Consider the following 21,110-nt stretch of genomic DNA (forward strand, 5'->3'; position numbering starts at 1 on the left):
GGCAGCTAGGTTGCACAGTGGATAGAGCACCAGTCCTGGTGTCAGGAGGTTCTGAGTACAAATTCGACCTCAGACACTTAATAATTACCTAGCTCTGTTACCTTGGGCAAGTCACTTAACCCCATTGCCTTGCAAAAACCAAAAAAAAGAAGGAGGAGGAGGAAGAGGAAGAAGAAAGAAGAAGGAAGAAAGAAGAAGGAAGAAGAAGAAGAAAGAAGAAGAAAAAAGAAGAAGAAAGGGAGAGAGGTGAGAGAAGCAAAACAGGGACTAAACACTAGTATATTGTATGAATATATTTAAAAAAAAAATCAATCCTAGCTCCACTTCCCAATCAAGGCATTACAGTTCTAGTGTTCCTCTGATAAGCAAATTCTTCAGGTTTTTTTTTTTGGGGGGGTTGCAAGACAGTGGGGTTAAGTGACTCACCCAGGGTCACACAGCCAGGTAATTATGTGTATGAGGCTAGATTTGAACTCAGGTCCTCCTGACTCCAGGGCCAATGCTCTATCCACTGTGCCACCTAGCTTCCCCCAAATGCTTCAGTTTTGAAGAAATTTAACTAGCAAATTCTCATCGCAACAGTCACTGCTTAGATTCTATCTTCTTTTTGAAATTCATTGTCTTACTTTATTATTGTCATATTATTCTTTAGCACCCTCTATACCTACTTCCTAAAATCCAGTTCACAGTGAACTAGAAAGTATTTGCAAAATATAGAGTGGTAACTGTTAGGGAATGAACTCAACTTAAAAATGTGTGAGTTCCATTCAGACGCCTTTTGCTTTCTGGCATGCCACTCTTCTGTCATGAACAATCCCCCAAGAGGCTTATAGCTTGCAGACTAAAATGACAACTCAAGGGCAATGGACATGATCAAATCAGGATCAAAGGATTTGGAGACAGAAGGACCAGGTCATCTTGTCAAACCTCTTAGCCCTGCAGCCCCAGTGGGTGCACAGGAAATTTGATAGTACACAATATCTAGGCAAAAACTCAGTAAACAAAACAAGCACAAATCATAGGGTATGGCAGAAATTTTGGTTAGCCTTCAAATTGCTCAGATGTGAAATCAGACATGTCAAAATCCTTACCAGGAGAGGAGACCTTGTGCCAAGCTAGAGACAAGCCCCATGCCCCACTTCCCAAAGACCTCCTTGTGGACACCTTGGATTTACACCTTGGGATGAGTTTAAAACAAGCAGGGAAACGGAATGGGAGAACATGTGCTTAGTATCTGTGAGAAGGGGGAAAAATGAGGTAGGAGCTCCAAAGAGCAGGAGGAGGGTTGAAGAATATGCCTCTAATTTTGCTCTCAGCTCCTAAAACCATTAATGACCCTAGGTATGAATATAACAAAGACTATTTTCTAACTGCTAATGAAGCTCCTCAGGTGATCCCACTGGTCAAAATGGCTCATGTCCACAAGACAGAACAAAGCCTAGCTTTTACTAAAATTGAAGATATAGGGAAATGTTGTCTCAACACAACAAATCAATGAAAGACCATAAATGATCAACTTTGGAATAAAGTACCTGGGGGAGGGAGAACAGGACCTCAGAAAACAGACTTCTAGATCTTACTTACCTGACCTTTATGAGCATAAAAGTTTTGTATAAAAGACTCTACTGTGTGAAAGGTTCCCTCCATATAGATAGGACACTCAAGCCATATAAATAGGACACTTAAAATGAACACTTCCAATTTTAACCTAATCTGCTGTGCTATAAATCTCAAAAATTCCACTTTTCCCCCCTAGACATTGTCCATTAATGCTCTCAAAACACTTTTGGAAAAAGAAATATTTTATAATTATTAATCTGTAACCTTTATACTGGTCATGTATCTTCTTCCTTCTTTGCCCATCCCATTGTCCAAAATGTGAGGTGAAGTCAATGAACTTTTTGTTTTTGTGGAGCAATGGAATTAAGTGATTTGGTCAAGGTTACACAGCTAGTACATATCGAGGATCTGAAGCTGCATTTGAACTCAAGTCCTCCTGATTCCAAGCCTTGAGCTCTATCCATTGTGCCACCTAGCTGCCCTCTCAGTGAACTTTTACTAAAGTACTTTGCCCCCCACCCCCCCACCCCAGGACTCAGTAGATGCCTGCCTCCAGGCAAAGACAAAACCCTATTAATGAAACAACCCCATGGATCCCAGTCAGTTTGAAGAGATTAAGACCTTGAGCTATCACCCCTCATCTGCATATTCCTAATTACTTCATCTCTGCTCTCAGAGATTAAAAATTCACTCACTCCTCAATTTTCTGTGAGGCTAGCCACCTCTGGAGGAGTACGATCCCCTATCGCTGTTCTCTTCCTTCCTGCTAATACCGTGATGGCATTTTTTCCTTTGGGAAACTAGCCTGCTCTTAGAGAGTGTCAAAAGGTGGTGGGTTTCAAATAAATTAAACCAGTTCTCTGCTCTAATGACCATTTTAAGTATACAAAAAGACAAACCAAAATGTAGCTCAATATTTCATGCATTTAATACTCAAATAAGAACAATAAAAGAGGTGCACAAAACTAGATTATTATATTACTCTCAGGAAGCAAGTGCATCCTTATGATTCCAGCAGTCAATGTTGGAACATATACAGAACCAAAACTCATCCTATTTTTTCTAATTCTTTTTTCCTTGTTCAAAGGGCTTCTAAAATATATTTTAATATTTATTTTTATTGGTTAATTGTGTCCCAAATTCTTACTGGTTTCACTTTCAGGAAATACCAGCACACTTATAATATCTCAGGGGAATTTTGAGCGTAACACAAAACAGAAGCAAACGACAGTTTGTCATCTCCTGGTTGTTTGGCACTTTTTCTTTTTACATTATATGTTTGTTTACTGAAGTAACAAAAATGAGGGAATTAAAAGGTAGTATTTCATAAAAAATATCATGAGTTTTTAAATTTTCTTTTTGTTTAAGGCAATGGGGCTAAGTGACTTTCCCAAGGTCTCATAGCTAGGCAATTATTAAGTGTCTGAGGTTGGATTCGAACTCAGTCCTCGTGACTACAGGGCCAGTGCTCTAGCTACTGTGGCACCTGGCTGCCCCAAGTATAATGAGTTTTAAGAAATGAATAAATAAATATTACAAGCATAGTTCTGTCAAATTTTTTTCACCTATAGACAGAATGAACATTACTACGGGTGCTTAGAAAATGTGTTATGTAGATGAACATTAAAAAAGAATAAGAAATGTAAATTTGTGATTTCCACATTGGCCAACCACCCAGGCACCTACCTTAGAGGTAGTAGAAGGAACTGGTTCACTGAACTCAACTTAAAATTAGGTATTGGTTCTACATAACTACCACTGGTGTCATCCCCAAAATAATCTCTCATGCTTCTTTACCTTTTCTCACTACTTAGCCTTTCATGGTGGCTTTGTTTTATATTGTTTAGGAATCAGTGGTTTCCTGCCCTTTAATCTCTCTTTCTCTTTAATTCACAGCAATATTTAAATAAATCTTTTTGTCTCTAATATTGTGATAAACATTTTATAGTAACCTGTGAACCTTTTGTATGCAGCCTATGATTTAAAGTCTATACCTTTCTTACTCTCCTGGGTCAGAGAATCTGGTGATTTCTTCATACAAAATCCATATAGATTCTCCAAACTTCACAGTACATAAGGATCATTACCCCATGCACCACTAAAACTAACTTATTTTCTATGTATTTTTAAAGATTAAAAGGAGAGAAGGGGACGGAGGGGGAAGGCAATCCAATTGATATGAGCATGTTGCAGGGTCATGATCATCCTTACCTATATTAAGGGTGGGTTGGTGGGGGCTAATGCCCAATCCCTACTTTATAGCTCTTTCTAAAAGAGCTGACCAGTGGCTTCTCCCAGAACCTAGGAGGTTTAAGATGAAGAGAGTCATCCTTCCTGTATGATTTAGCAAAGTTGAGACATTTCTAGTGTTTTTCTGGACAAAAACTTGAGTGCTAGAGGGAAAGGAGGAAGAAACCACCAAAACAAATTTGAAGTATTAAAAAAAGATTTTTTTTAAAAAAGCATCTTTTAGTACATATAGCAAATGCACACCCAACTTAACTTAAGAAAGGGGGAAAAAGTTAAACCCGTTTATTGGAATTAGTCTAAAACCTGCTTTTCAGTATTTCTGAAAGGAGTTAATTACAGGTGCAGGAGGCCACTGTTCTCTTTTTCACTCACCCATGATATACCCATGGTATACAGGTGCATACCATCTTAATACTAATCATATCAACAAACAGAGTAGCTTAAGATGAACACTCCCTAGAACTGTTCAGGTTTTTTTTAAAGTAAGGATAGGAGCAACGTATTTTTGGGGCAGCTTTAAGCCCAGACATTTAAATTTAAAAATTTTAAAAGAGTAATACTTTCTATTTTATTTCAAAAGAAATTTCAGCATTTTAAATATACAAAAAAACTCAAAAGTTCCAAATTGTGTTTAAGAATTTCTTTTTATTTTTGTCCTGTTTTTGTTTGGCTGATACAAGGCAAAACTCTACAATTTCAATTCAAAACTACTACACTGGGGCAGCTGGGTGGCGTAGTGGATAAAGCACTGGCCCTGGAGTCAGGAGTACCTGGGTTCAAATCTGGTCTCAGACACTTAATAATTACCTAGCTGTGTGGCCTTGGGCAAGCCACTTAACCCCGTTTGCCTTACAAAAAAAAAAAAAACTGCTGCACTTCAATTAAAAAGAAAACCCCCAAATCCAGACACTTTCCTCATGCTAGCTGACCCCCATCACACATTGTGACACTTAAGAATGAGAGTTGCACATTACTTCACTATATACACAGAAAGACAACTTTTAAGCTAAATGGTTGCCCACTGCACTTTATCTACAATCTATCCTCACAGTTGAACCCCTTGAATTTGTCTAGGGTTGTTTTCTTTTTGCTGTTTTATAAGCTATAAATATGTATAGTTTATAACTCAGAATTTCTAGCCAATAACCACATAGCTAAACACCACCTTACAAATTAAAAAATTGCTTGAAAATTTATGTAAATATTTTTATACCAACAACAAAAGTGAGAACGTCTTTTTATTTTTAAAAATGTTTGGAAATATGTACAATTTTGATACAGTTTCTGAATGCTCTGAGATACATATGGTTATTTCATGTCAAATAGTTATGTCTATCAAGAAGCACTTTTGAGAAGTTATGTGACCAGAAGCTAATGAAAACATTTGATACAATAGCAAAGGAGAGGTGTTTTCATTTTAAATTGTTTCCTTTACTCTATGGTAGTTACATGGAAAAAGACTATGGTACAGTTTTATTCAACATCTTCTTCATCCTTCCCCTCTTTATCTTCCTTGTCCTCCTCTTCTTCCTCTTCTATTTTTTTCTGGATAACTTTGGTTTCCTCATTGAACTTCCATTTCAATTTATAATCTGCAACATCCTTCTTGTACCTTCAGTTTGACTGCCTGATAAGGTTGCTTCTCATTGTCACTAGGTTTGTTCTACGTTTTTCCAAGCCTCTTTGAAAAATCCCTAATAGATATGTCAGGGTTTGTAGACTTGATCTTGGGATGAAATTCTTAATAGGACAGGAAGAAGCCAGATGTGGCTATTTAGATGCATTTGGGATTCTTCTTTTTGCCACCTCCCCCTGGACCATAGTCTTTCATTTCTCTATTATATTGCACCTTATCAGTTTTTGCCATCTCATCAAACTTGGATTTCTCTTTTCCCAACATAGTCTTCTATATCTCAGAGCACTCTTTAGAAAACTGCAAAATTATCAGGAATCTCTGCATTCATCTTCTTTTTATGTTCTTTCCAGCAAGTTGTGTAAAGAAGGCTTAAGCAGATATCCTGACCTTTGTTTCTTGGGTCACCTTTAGCCACGGTGAACTGAATTGTTTGCTAGTCTGATCCTTTAATAAGTCTTACTCACAAGAGGGAAGAAGTAGCTGTGATTTTTTGTAAGTTATGCCAGTTGCAAATAATCTCTGATTATCCTCTTACATTCACCTAATTTCAAGTATCAGCTCAAATCCCACAATCTTCAGACTCCCAGATTAGTGATTTCTTGTTTTAGATTATTTTCCATATATTGCTTTTATCTTGAATGCAAGTTATTATTTGTGTTTTTTTCCCCTACTAGACTGCAAATTTCTTGAGGGCGGGGATTGTTTTTGCCATATTTGCAAACTCAGCACTTAGTACCATGTCTGCCCTAAAGCAGGGCTTAACAAATGCTGACTGCCAGTCCTTCCAAGCTACAACTGCTTTGAGTATGGGTATGATAGAGGGGATATGTTGACTAAGTGCCCAACCTGTAAAGACAGATCAATGAAATTCAGAGAGTCCTCAGCAGCAGCTTGTCTAAAAAGCAATACATTTCTTCATAGACTCCAACCAATGAAAGTAAAAGGCATGATACGGTTACAATCTTGTCAAAAGAGGGACTTGTCACACCGATAAACTCATGAATCTTTGATGTACATAAATAACCAAAGATGGCCTCTGTTACTTATTACACACATGACTTAGAGCAAGTCAATTAACCTCCATAGACCTCAATTTCCTCATCTGTGAAATGAAATGGTTAGACTATATGGTCACTGTGTGAAAGAGAAAGAAAAAAAAATCGTTAAAAAATGATGACTTATTTATTATTTAAAATTAATGGTATTCTTTAAGGTTTATAAAGTACTTTAGAAATACCGGGGTGGCTAGGTGGCGCAGTGGATAGAGCACTGACCCTGGAGTCAGGAGTCCCTCAGTTCAAATCCAGTCTCAGACACTTAATAATTACCTAGCTGTGTGGCCTTGGGCAAGCCACTTAACCCCATTGCCTTGCAAAAAAACTAAAAAAAAAGAAAGAAAGAAATATCATACCACTTTATCCTGTCAACCATGCTGAGAGGTAGGTTCAATTATCATTTGCATTTTAAAGATTAGGAAACTGAACTCCAGAAAAGTTAAATGATTGATCCAGAGTCAAACAGCTAGTATGTGCCTTTAAATTGGATTTGAACTCAGATCCAAATTCTGACTCCAAGTCCAACATTTTCTATACAATGTACCCCAACTTTCCTATCTTTCTTTCAATTATCTTCTTCTTAAACAGCTGTCTTCAAGTATTTTATTCATGCTTCTTGAGTTTCACAGTTTACAAAGAAAAAATAGTAATATAATTATATATTTACTTTTAAGAAAGAAACCAAAATGATTAATAACAGTCCTTATCTCCTATTCCATTTCTATCTTTTTTTAAAACAGAATCTGCCTTTACTTATTATTATTAATCAACTTAGCAGACTACTTGGTCCTTTTTTTTCTTACATATTGAACCATCCTGTCTCAGATTGCTTAGTGTGACCTATCTGTTTAGTACTTCCAAATAATTAAAAAAAAAGAGGCATTATGTATTCAAGAGAGAATGGCTATCCTATTTGTGACATAATAAAAGAAGTAAAGACTTCCAGTGGCATATCTTCTAAGATTTTTCAGCCAGAGTTTACCTACCTTAACCATTTACTAAAATACTAATGAAGACATATGAAATACTTGAATGCTTTTACAAATTGCACTGGCAGTCTTGGCTGTTATGACAGAGATGAAAGAACTAAATGAACTGATTTAAATCAGTTTCAAATTTCACTATAAGTGTTCCCATTAAAAGAAATATGCATTGCCTATGGAAAAATCATGATTATCATGTATACATATAACATAAGATTTACGAAAGCATTTTCCTTATAAAAATTCTGTGAGAAAATGCAAATATAGCGGGGTGGCTAGGTGGCGCAGTGGATAGAGCACGGGCCCTGGAGTCAGGAGTATCTGAGCTCAAATCTGACTTCAGACACTTAATAATTACTTAGCTGTGTGGCCTTGGGCAAGTCACTTAACCCCATTGCCTTACAAAAAAAAAAAGCTTAAAAAAAGAAAGAAAATGCAAATATTATCTCCATGTTATAAAGTGAAAATTGTAGGTAAGACACATTAAGTAAATTGTTCAGAGTTGTAGAGCCAGTAATGTAATAATTATGAAAGCTGTCTTGAACTTAGATTTTTGAAATCATGAACTGCTATTCTGTCCAGTACAATTAGCTTGGATAGTGAGTCAAATGTTGTTAATCTATTATTTTATATTTGATCACTCATATTGCATAAATCAACTTAAACACACAACTTCTAGTAACAAATACAATTAAATAAAATATTCGCTAAATATTGTAGAATAGAATTTGTAGAAAAGAAAGCTTGGAGGGAGGGAGAAAACTAAGGGAATTATAAACCAAGCAATGCCTATAAATTCAATGTCTTATACAAAATTGTTGAATAACAATGACCTGAACCCCTAAAATAGAATTTCTATGATCTGAACATATCTCTATATATCTATATTTTAAAAGTGCACTATTTCAAACTATAATTAATTATTGAATTTTTATGTCCTCAAAATATTTAATAATTTTTTATATCAATTGAATCTACATTGGCCTAAATAGCAACTTAATCCTATTTACTTGCCTAAAACATTGAAAGCTTTGTGAAATTGAACTATTTATTTTTGACAGTTTTTATCATACTTGTGCTGCTGTTTTTTCTGTGACAAAATATGGTCCTAGAAAAGTAACATTTTAATGACCTTAAGGATATTTTAAAATTTAAGACTTTATAATATTTTTTACATATTTTATTGCCCTTATTTTAAAGAGAAGATATATTCTGGAAATTATAGAGCATTAATCTTGACAACTATTCCTAGAAAAAATGCGAAACAGATTGCTTAGACTGAAACTATAATGAGTTCACCAACATAAAATAATGATACTTTTCTCCTTTCCTTTTTTATTTTGTAGGTCAGACAAATGTACCAAATATAGCTTGATTTTTATTTTGAGACATTTTAAAAAACATCTATACACTAATATTCTTGCAGACAATACTAAAAATATGACTTAGATAGCAATATAGCCAGGGGAAGTTATAGTTTCTGAACAACCACACCGTCACAATTATACTTAATACGCACAACAATGGATATTAAGAGATGATAGATTCTATTCCATCTAGATTTCATAAAGCAACAAATGGACTAAACTGATTGATATTTAGAGTTGTTTTTATAGAAATTCTTTTTTCATCATCTGGCGTTGTGTTTCTAGATTTAGACTAAGTCAACATTGTGGCACATGAAATAACAATCATTTTAACAAAAGAAAGAAGAGAACAATGGATCAGAATAAAGGCAGACAAAAAAGGTTTTTAACTAAAGCATTGAAGATATGATTTATTCTCTAGGTGACAGAAGAATATTGTATAATTTCAAAAAATTAATGGCATTACTCTAAATAGAGAAAGGACACCAAAGCACTCTGATCTATTTGCCTTCTCTTTCATCTCATAGAAATCTTTGACAATTATGTGTGTGTTGAATAAATATTTTATAAAGTTATGAGACATCACAGTCAGGCTTTCTCAAATAATTTCACGTGGTAGACAATGTCTTCATAGTTATTATTTTAATAAAATCTAAAAATATATCTCAATGTGTTCATTACAATCTAATGGTTAAAATCTTGACTTGGGTATATTTTCTAATAACAATTTATGCTTATATTAAAATCACACAAGACTCTTCAAGAGATGGAAATTTAATAATAATTTTGTCAGCCACCATCTGTCAATATAAAGTTTACTATAAATAGGAAAACATATGTTTATCGTTCTAGTTGTTTCTCTCATATCCTGCACAAAATCCTACTGCTCCTGCTGACAAATGATATTGTGCTGTTTATATAAACTCTGAATATATTAAAGGGGTCTCCTTAACAAAAGGTCATAATCACTGGCTTAACTATTGACTATTAAAAATGCATGAAGAATTTTTATTTCTCATACTATGACATGCAATGACCTAGGGAATTAGTGCATATGTCTAGGACAGACACTGCAGATATACTATGGATTTGCTTCGCAGTTTTAGAGATCTCAAATTTTCCCTTTACCTCTATACTCTAAATTTTTATACTATTATTACTCTATCAATGCTGCAGGGATAAAATTTGTAGGACACCACCATCTCTGAAGAACTAAAACTATAACGACTCAGGACAACAAATGTCTAATAGTTATATATACCTAGAACATATTTACAATGATAATTTATACATAAGAAATGGTGTAAACAATGTCATCCAGGAAATATATAGGAAAGGAGGTAGTTCATTCATGTGTCAGTGGTAAAGGAATGATAGTCTGAATAATTCACTGATATCCATAGAATTTTAAAAGAATTCAAGACTTCCTTTTTATTAAAGATTTTAGTTGAGTTTTATATTTTTTACCCCAATCTTACTTCCCTCCCCCCACCCCCTCAGGGAAAGCAATCTGTCAGTCTTTACTTTGTTTCTATGTTGTACATTGATCCAAATTAAGTGTGATGAGAGAGAAATCATATCCTTAAGGAAGAAAGAAAAAGTATAAGAGATAACAAGATCAGACAATAAGATATGTTTTTTTCTAAATTAAAGGCAATAGTCCTTCAACTTTGTTCAAACTCCATGGCTCTTTATCTGGATACAGATGGTATTCTCCATTGCAGACAGCCTCAAATTGTCCCTGATTGTTGCACTGATGGAATGAGCAAGTCCATCAAAGTTGGTTATCACCCCCATGTTGCTGTTAGGATGTACAGTGTTTTTCTGGTTCTGCTCATCTTACTCAGCATTGAACTCAAGACTTACAAGGCAGTAGACAGATCCCCTTTACAAAAACTTTGGAAGAAAATGAAACTAAGAGGGAAGACCCAAAATAATGGAGTAAATTAAGAGTATTACATGAGCTTTTAATAATGATTCTAAGCAAATTCTAGAGCAGAAGTACCAGCCCAGGATAATTTAGAAGACTGGCAAAAAAGGTCTATTTCACCAGGGTGATTGAGGACTACAGACTTTGACCCAGAAAACCAGGAGCAATCCTTGGTGAAACTGAATCAGTCATAGCAGTGGCAATTTTCAGACTCATCAGAACAGCAGAAAAGTTTAGTTTCAGCAGGGTGAGAAAGGAGCACACTCAAGCACAGATTAAAAAAGAGATAATTTATCATATTTCAAGAGACTCTTACGGAAAACTGCTAGCACAAAATAGATATGAAAAGAATCCACTGATCACCTCCAGAAAGATTCAAGAATAAAAACTCTGAGGAATATCATAACCAAAATACAGGTCAAGAAAATATTGTAAGAAGTCAGAAAGAAACAATATGACAATCAGGATAATGGAAGATTTAGATACTTTTTATTAAAGGATCTGAGGGCCTGGAATATGATATTCAGAAAGGCAAAGGCACTTGGATTACAAGCAATAATCAATTACCCAGCAAAACAAAGCATAATCTTTCAGGGAAAAGATTGATATTCAGTGAAAGAGAGGATTTTCAAACTTTCCTGTTAAAAAGACCAGAGCTGAATTGAAAATTCAATTTCAAGAGATTCATTACAGTAAACAGAAAAGAAACAAAAAACCCTTCTTATATGAGAAGTTGATACTGTTTACATCTCTACACAAAAAGACAATACTTATAACTCTAGAGAACTGCATTTTTATTAGGAAAGTTAGACACATGTGATGATATTTGAAAAAACAGTTAAGGCATAAAAATGAATTGAATTGGGAGAAGAAGAAAGGGAGAGGTATAAAGGAATAAATCACATGAAGAGGCACAAAAGACAAAAGAGGCAAAAAGGGAGAGGGTGAGAATTGATCTGGCTAAAAGAAGGAATAAAATACACTTTCAGTTTGCAAAGTTCATAATTGTTCCTGCTTGTTGCACTGAAGGGATGAGCAAGTCCATCAGGGTTGATCATTGATACCATGTTGCTGTTAGGGTGTACAGTGTTTTTCTGGTTCTGCTCATCTCGCTCAGCGTCAGTTCATGTAAATCCTTCCATGCTTCCCTGAATTCCCATCCCTCCTGGTTTCTAATAGAACAATAGTGTTCCATGATATACATATACCATGGTATGTTAAGCCATTCCCCAACTGAAGGACATTTACTTAATTTCCAATTCTTTGCCACCACAAACATGAATATTTTTGTACAAGTGATGTTTTTACACTTTTTCATAATCTCTTCAGGGTATAGAACCAATAGTGGTATTGCTAGATCAAAGAGTATGCACATTTTTGTTGCCCTTTGGGTGAAATTCCAAATTGCTGTCCAGAACGGTTGTATGAGTTCACAACTCCACCAACAATGTATTAGTGTCTCAGATTTCCCACATCCCTTCCAACATTGATCATTGTCCTTTCTGGTCATATTGGTCAGTCTGAGAGGTATGAGGTGATACTTTAGAGATGCTTTAATTTGTATTTCTCTAATAAGTAATGATTTAGAGCAATTTTTCATATGACTATGGATCACTCAAAAAACATAATTTTTTAAAATTTATTTTATGCCTTAAGTTTCCCCCCCCATTGCTTTTATCCACTTTTCTTATGATTCTTCTTTCACAACATAACTAATATGGAAATAATTTTAGCATGGGTCTACATGTATAGCCTCATTGTCAAGGGTTAGGAAAGCATGAAAGGGAAAAAATGTGGAACTCAAAATCTTATAAAAATTAATGTTTAAAAAGAGTCTTTACATGTAGTTGGAAAAACAAATATATATATATATATGCATACAGAAATCATGAACAGCTAGACTTCAGAAAGATTTGCATGAACTGATACTGAGTGAAAGGAGCAGAATCTGGAGAACTCTGTAAATCATAACAGCAATATTGTTCAACAGAGTACTTTAAATGACCTAGTTATTCTAATATATATAGATTAGATGATCCATCATATATATTTACAAACTTATATATGCATATATATGTAACTTATATACAGATATACACACATACACATATATGATGATTCAAGACAATTTCAATGATATGACAATCTCAAAGGACCAACGATGAAGCATACTATATATCTCCAGAGGGAAAAAACTAATATTATTGTAATACAGGCAGAAGCATGTTATTTTCACTTTCATTTTTTTCTTTAAGTTTTCCTGTACAAAATGACTAATATGGAAATGTTTACATGATTGCAGAGCTAAAACCTAAATCTGATTGACTACTGTCTTGGTTTGGGTGGGTAGGGAAGAAAAGAGGGGAAAGAATTTGGAACTCAAAATTTAAAATAAAATGTTACAGAAAACAGAACAAAAAACTGTGCAATAGTAATTGTCTATATTTCCAAGAGATCAAAGGAAAAAGAAAAGAATCTAATGTACAAAAATATTTATAGCAGTTTTTTGTAGTGGTAAAAAATGAAAATTTAGAATAAAATCATCAATTGGGAAATGGCTGAACATATTTTAATGTATTACTGTAAAGGAATACTATTGTGTTATAAAAAATGAGAAGCAGATGGTTTCAAAAACACATGGAAAGACTTACATGAACTGATGCAAAATAAAGTGAATGAGTACACACTGTAATAGTAATATTGAACAATATTCAGTTGTAAAAACAGGCTTTCTAAGCAGTGCAATCTGAAACAATTTCAAAGGACTCATCATGAAATCTGCTATCCAACTCAAGGTTATTTACTGATAGAGTCTGAATGTTTATTGAGGCACACTATTTTCATTTTATTTTTTGTGTGGATTGTTTTTGCTGTTATTATTATTATTGATCTATGCTATCTTTCACAATAATATTGATATGGAAATATATATATTGCATGATTGCACATATACAATCTTTAACAAAATGTTTCTCATTTAAGGAATTATAGGGAGGGTGACAAAAGAATATGGAACTCAAACATTTAAAAATAAATATTAAAACTGTCTTTACATGCAACTGGAAAAATACAATTATATTTTAATAGAAAAGTATGAAAAATGAAAATAATGTCATATAGATTGTTTCACATAGAATTCCTTTCTTATTAAATGGTTATATTCTTTAAATTAAAAATGAATTGATATTTATATGTTGAATTCATTTCCATCCATGACCTTGTCTTCAATGTTTTGCATATACATACTTAAGTTGAATTATAAAAAAATTAGATTTATAATTTAAGAAAATCTGACCATTAGAAACTCAGAAAAGTGTGTAACATGAGATATTTCTGCACTTCAATAAACATCTTCAAATGAAATTCAGATCATCTTTTACTAAATTCAGGATAAGATTCTCAGTTCACTTTGGGTTGGATTACATGACTTAAAAGCAATTCCTTTATACGAATAGTAGTAGTAGTAGTAGTAGTAGTAGTAGTAGTAGTAGTAGTAGTAGTAGTAGTAGTAGTAGTAGTAGTAGTAGTGGTAGTAGTAAGTACAGTACACCCACCATGGTTTTATCTCTGGATGCAGAAATTTAGAAGTGACATTGACAACACCTACCGTCAGTCTTTTAAAGCATAGAAATAATAGAGTTTCACCTTGGAGGAATAATTAATTAAAACAAGATGATATCAGTCTAATTTGCCTTTTTTTAAGGTTTTTTGCAAGGCACTGGGGTTAAGTGACTTGCCCAAGTTCATCCAGCTAGGTAATTATTGAGTGTCTGAGGCTGGATTTGAACTCAGGTGCTCCTGGCTCCAGGGCCAGTGCTCTATTCACTGTGCCACCTAGCCACCCCTCTGATTTGCTTTTTAGTTGAACTCTATCCTAGTGTGTCCCCATAAATGCCAATATCCCCCAAAGTAGCCTCATATTACCGAGGACTTTTCAGGATCTCTCCTTTATCTCCGTTTCTTCTGAACTGTTGCTTTGCCCCAGTCACAAAAGAAAACAAGTCAGGACAATTGATGATGGTTTGGATGTAGTAGATGACTTTGGTGCATTCAATGACTGACCTAGCTTTAAGTGCTCCATAGGACCTGCTTCTACAAACTTCATAACCCATTGAAACAAAATGTTCACATCCACTTATTCACATCCACATCCACATCCACACACACATATTTGTGCATGCATATATATGTACTTGTATATATGTGAATAAACTTATACATATGCACAAATATATGTATATGGGTGTAATATCTACCTAACACACTGATGAGTTTGAGGCCCATAACATACCCTTAACCTGGTTGAACCCATCTGTCAATAATTTTACAGAGTGTACTTGCTGTGTATGCCTCACTTTCTTAGAGTCACAAGTGAGAGCTGAGTAGCAAAATGGACACCATAAGTGGATTACAACCCAGAAAAGAGCTCATTAGCACTCACATAGGAGATACTAGTCCTCCCTTCAATACTTACTAATGATGTGCTGGACATTCTAATAGTCTGCCCATGGCATGCCTTTGAGAATTTAATATCCTTTTGTCATTTAACTTTGAATTTCTTATAAAAGACATCTTTCTTTACATTATTCTCTAAAATACTCACTCTGCATCAGGAAAGTTTCAGTCCTCTGCTATTATTTTAGTAATCCTCTTAATAAAGGCAATAGATTGAGATATTTCTAGGAAAGAAACCTGTGTGTTGGAGAACAAAAGCCTGGAAATAGTAATTTCTGCAACAATGCTAGTAATATATAAACAAATTTATTTCTAACTTCATGAAAATGTATTAATGATTTTTGAATGTTCATTTGCTATTTGTACTTTCATATTATTAATTATAAAATGATAAATTACAGTATATTTTTGCTGATGGGAAATATAAAATTTTTTAAAATTTTAAATAAAAGATACCTACATATTAGTATAGTGCATTTACCATTTTCATATATTTGTTACCACTATATGCCTTATTATAAATGCTAAGCACATTGTTCCATGTCTATCTTTTTTTAAATGATTCATAGGCTCAAAAAAGAAATGATAATGATTGTACTAGAAAGTAGTATTAGGCATATTTATTAGCTATAGCAAAGCATTTCAAGATAGCATTTAAATCCTTCAATCGCCAATGTTTGCTTTATCACCAATCATTTAATTTGACACACTCCATAATACATAAGCAATAAAAATGGCATCTTGGAAGGATTAATGCCTGGAAAAATGCAAATTAGCTAATAAACAAGATGAGATTTAGGTAGCCCATCTTTATTAAGGAAATTTGACATATGGTATTAACTGTACTATGCAATATTTTGTTTCTGCATAAAATTTTGAAGCAAAGCAGGAAGATATAATTTGACCCAGTCATATATCATGAGGTTGGCAAATATTAAAAAAATATTTTTCTCAGACTCTAGTCATCATATCTAAGATTTTCTGAATTTATGGCTATGAATCACAAAACCTTTTTTTTAAAACTCAGAAGCAGGTGCATTTCTATCCATGTAGCTTATTTATATTCTAAATCTCTGTCTCTCCAGATTTAAGAATATAGTTGTAATTTTCTTGTTATCTCACCACTTTGACAAATGCTTCATTCACCTTAGGCTCCAAATGTCAGTTTGTCTAGTGCTCTAACCTTAGTTTTTTGTTCTTCTCTTCCTACATTTCGCCATGATGCTATTATCAGCTTTAAAACTACAACTATTATATCTAATGTGAATGAATACCCTTTTAGGTATTATCTCCAGTCAACTTCTCTACAGGGTTTCAATCCCACACATCCGCAACTGTCATACATAAACTATAAGTGGCTTAAAGTCATTACTTACAAAAATAAATTTGTCAGATCAATAGTACCATCGATTCTGAAAAGGGCATGTCAACTAACCCTCTTTCATATCAAGACAAAATCTCTGTGACTCTCCATGCCAAAATTTCTTCTCCTGACAACTACTTACTATTACTATTTCCTGGATGAGTTGTAGTCCTTTATTAGAATATAAGTTTGGGGCAGCTAAGTGGTGCATTGGGATAGAGAGTACCAGCCCTGGAGTCAGGAGGACATGAGTTCAAATCCAGTCTCAGACACTTAATAATTGCCTAGCTGTGTGGCCTTGGGCAAGTCATTTAACCTCTTTGTCTTAAATAAATAAAAAAATTTTCAAAAAATAAAAGTTCTTAAAAAAAAAGCTCCCTGAGGGAAAGGATTTTAAAAAAATTTCTAAGCTAAGAACAGCACAATATTGGCACATAATAAATACTTTCATTGCTTCATTTATTCCTTTTCATTCATTTCCTCCCTCAAATACTAGTGCTCTTCTTAATTCTATTATGACACTACAATTCTCCCATTCTCTCAGGTTTTTATTCTTATAAGCACAACTAACTCCTTCTTTTCCATGCCATAACCCCTGCTGCCATATCTAATAATTTATGAAATCCTAACTATAAAATATTATGCATATTCACCATAACCACATTTATTGCTCAATTCAATTTTTCATTAATTTTTTTTCATCTGGAGAATATAAATGGAAAATATGAGTGCTGTAGGTCCTGTATTAACTGCCAAACACTTTAATTAGGGGACAAAAATAAAAATGACAGTTCACCTAGAGGTCAAATGAAGTCCAAGCCTCTTTAAAGTATCTAAAAAGAGGTCAGATGACACTGTTTTGTCAGATCTACAGTATATAGTAGCAGGGCAGATAATGAGACCCAGGGAATCTTAGGAGGAAGAAGTAGACAGACCTTAGGACATGTACTCTCTGGAGGTCTGATTCAGAGAGTAATATTCCAGGTGAGGTAACATCAAAGGAACTGATGGGATGTCCAGACTGAGAAAATGTGAGGTGTAGTCCAAAGCTTCCAATATTATAATTTGCTCACTCTCAGGCACCCCATGCCAAGACCACCCTTCTCTTTTCACTCTCTTTTTAAAGAAATGAGGCCAGCAAGCAAGCTGAGCTTGACATAATAACAATCCTTTGTGTTCACTCTCTGGATGAATGCTGCTGCAGTGAAATCACAGAATTGTTTCACACCAGCCATAGGTGATCCCTAAGTTCAGGCATGTACCTGTAGGTACCATATTCTGGTCATGAAGCTTTACTATGAATAGACTTGTTTCAATAGGCAAACTTGCCTCATCCTTGGCATTACTTCTCACTGCCTGACTCTTTGTCTGGCCACAATTATATATATCAAGGCATAGCCTCTCTACCTGGACCCATGGCACATGTGTCTTGAGTCTTCTTTTCCTCCTCAAAAAAGAATAAATAAAGTTTTTTGCTTTAACCTCTTTGGTCATTTATTTTCAAGATTTGACAACACCAATTTGGAGAGTTTAACTTAAGCCAAAGTTCCTAGACTAATGGATGGATTTATGAATTAATCACTGACTGTATCTCAAATATTCCACATGAAAACAATTATGCATAAACAAGCAATAAACCACATAAATTGGTTAATCAACAGAAACAAGGTACTATAATTACTGAAGATAAGAGAAGGCAACCTTTAGAAAGTGAGAATTTAGATAGTAGTTGAAGGAAGTCAGTAAAACCAGGAAATAGAATGATGGAGAAAATCACATGCATAGGAGACATATTGGACAAATACTCAGAATCAGGAGATGGAGAGTCTTGTTCAAGGAACTATAGCAGTGAGGTCAGTGTCACCATATTAAAGAGAATATGGTGGTGGGTGGGGGAGAAAATTTAAATATAAGAAGATTGGAAAAATAAGGAAGGGGAAGGTTTCAAAGGGCTTTGAATGATAAACAGAGGGTTTTCTATTGGATCTTCATGGTGATATGGAACATGAGAATATTCAGAAGGGAATAGAGGGTGTGTCAAATCTATGATTTAAATGAATAACTTTGATAATTGAGTGGAGGATGAACTAGAATGGGGAAAAATTTGTTGCAAGCAGACCAACCTGCAGATTACTTCAACAATCTGGGTATGAGATGATGATGGCTTGTACTAGGATAGAGAGAAGAAGGAATATTCAAGAGATATTACAAAAGCAAAATCAATAGGCCTTGACAATAGATAGAACATAGGGGATGGAAGAAAATGTGGAGTTGAACATAATATCTAGGTTGTGAGCATAGGCAATTGAAAGTATACTGTTGTCCTTTATAATAGTAAAGAATTTTATAAAGTGGATGATTTAGAAGAAATTTAATTCTCTTTGAGATGTGGATTTTTTTCATGTAAGGATAATTTGTTTTAATCATTTTTTGTGAAAAATTCTTGTTTATTTATTTTAAATTATTACAATAATCTTGTTGTGAGAGTAATCATAAATCCCCTTCCATCCCAAAAGATGAGAAACCTCAAAAATAGTGAGAGAGGGGAAAAAAAGTGTACTTCAGTCTGTGATCAGATTCCAATGGCTGAGTTTCTGGGATGAGTTGCCTTCCCCATTGTAGCCACCAGAGAAGTTACTTCAATATTTTTCTCCACAGTTACTGTCACTAGCTATATTTCCCTCCACTCTGTTCCTTCCCACTCTCATGTATTCCATTCTCTCTTTCCTTATATCCTGTCCCTGTTCAGAAGTGTTTTGTATCTGAGTACCCACTCCCACAATCTTTCCTCTCTTCTATCATTCCCTCTTTCCTCTCATTTTTCTCTAGGGTAAGATAGATTTCTATACCCTATTAAGTGTGTATGTTATTTCCTCTCTGAGTCATTTCTGATGAGAATGAAGGCTCACTCATTTCCCCCTCGCCTTCCCCAGTTCCACTCCATTGCAAAAGCTTTTTCTTGACTCTTAAGTGAAATAGCTTAGCCCCCTCTTCCTCCCACTTCTCTTCCTCCCAGTACTTTCCTTTATCAGCCATTGACTCCATTTTTACTATATTATAACATTATATTCAGTTCCTTCCTGTGTCTTGTCTACATATGTTTCTTCTAACTGCTCTTATAAATGAGAAAGGTCATATGAGTTATCGGTATCTTCTTCCCATGCAGGAATACAAGCAGTTTAACAACAAATTCCTCATAATTAGTCTTTCTTGTCCATCTTCTGTATGGTTCCCCCAAGTCCTGAACTTGGAGATCAAACTTTCTGTTCAGCTCTGGTTGTTACAATAGGAAAGTCCTCTGTTTCATTGAAAGTTCAACTTTTCCATGGAAAGAGGATGTTCAGTTTTGTTGAGTAGTTGATTATTGGTTGTAAACCAAGATCTTTTGTCTTCTGGAATATATTTCAAGTCCTATGAGCTCTTAATGTAGACACTGCCAGATCCTGTGTAATCTTGACTATAGAACCACGGTAGTTGAATTGCTTGTTTCTGGAAGGTTTTAATATTACTTCTTTGACTTGGGAGTTTTGGAATTTGGCTATAATATTCCCAGTTTTTCTTTTGTGACCTCATTCAGGAGGTGATTGGTGAATTCCTTCAATTTCTATTTTATCCTCTGCTTCTAAAATTTCAGGGTAATTTTGTTGTATTATTTCTTGAAATATGAATTCTAGGCTCTTTTCCTGGTCATGACTTTCAGGTGGCCCAATAATTTTTTAATTTATCTCTCCTGGATCTGTTTTCAAGGTTAGTTGTTTTTTCCAATGAGCTGTTTTTTCCAATCACATTTTCCTCTAACTTTTGTTTTGTTTGGTATAGTTTTATTTCTTCCTGAGTTCTCACAAAATCATCAGCTTCCTTTAGTTCCAGTTTGCATTTGAAGGAGTTATTTTCTTCAGAGACTTTTTTTAGCTCCTTTTCCAGTTGGGCCAATTCTACTTTTTTTTTTTAAGAAATATTTTATTTATTTTGAGTTTTACAATTTCCCCTTAATCTTGCTTCCTTTCTCCCATCCCTCACAGAAGGCAGTCTGTTAGTCTTTACATTGTTTCCATGGTAAACATTGATCTAAGTTGAATGTGATGAGAGAGAAATAATATCCTTAAAGAGGAAAAATAAAGTATAAGAGAAAACAAAATTACATAATATGATAACATGGTTTTTTTGGTTCTAAATTGAAGGTAATAGTCTTTGGTCTTTTTTCAAACTCTACAATTCTTTCTCTGGATACGGATGATATTCTCCATTGCAGATAGCCCTAAATTGTGCCTGATTGTTGCACTGATGGAATGAGCCCAGCATCAGTTCATGCAAATCCTTCCAGGCTTCCCTGAATTCCCATCCCTCCTGGTTCCTATGATAGAACAATAGTGTTCCATCACATACATTTACCACAGTTTGCTAAGCCATTTCCCAACTGAAGGGGAATTGATTTCCAATTCTTTGCCACCACAAACAGGACTGCTCTGAATATTTTTGTACAAGTGATGTTTTTACCTTTTTTCATCATC

General features: G+C 34.4%; 1 pseudogene; it reads right to left on the bottom strand.

Annotated features, from left to right (window-relative positions):
* Positions 1–5,283: 5,283 nt before the first annotated feature.
* On the bottom strand, positions 5,284–5,795 carry LOC141491970 (high mobility group protein B3 pseudogene; annotated as a pseudogene).
* Positions 5,796–21,110: the final 15,315 nt, after the last annotated feature.

Source organism: Macrotis lagotis, chromosome 6, assembly GCF_037893015.1.
Source record: "Macrotis lagotis isolate mMagLag1 chromosome 6, bilby.v1.9.chrom.fasta, whole genome shotgun sequence".
Lineage (NCBI taxonomy): Eukaryota > Metazoa > Chordata > Mammalia > Peramelemorphia > Peramelidae > Macrotis > Macrotis lagotis.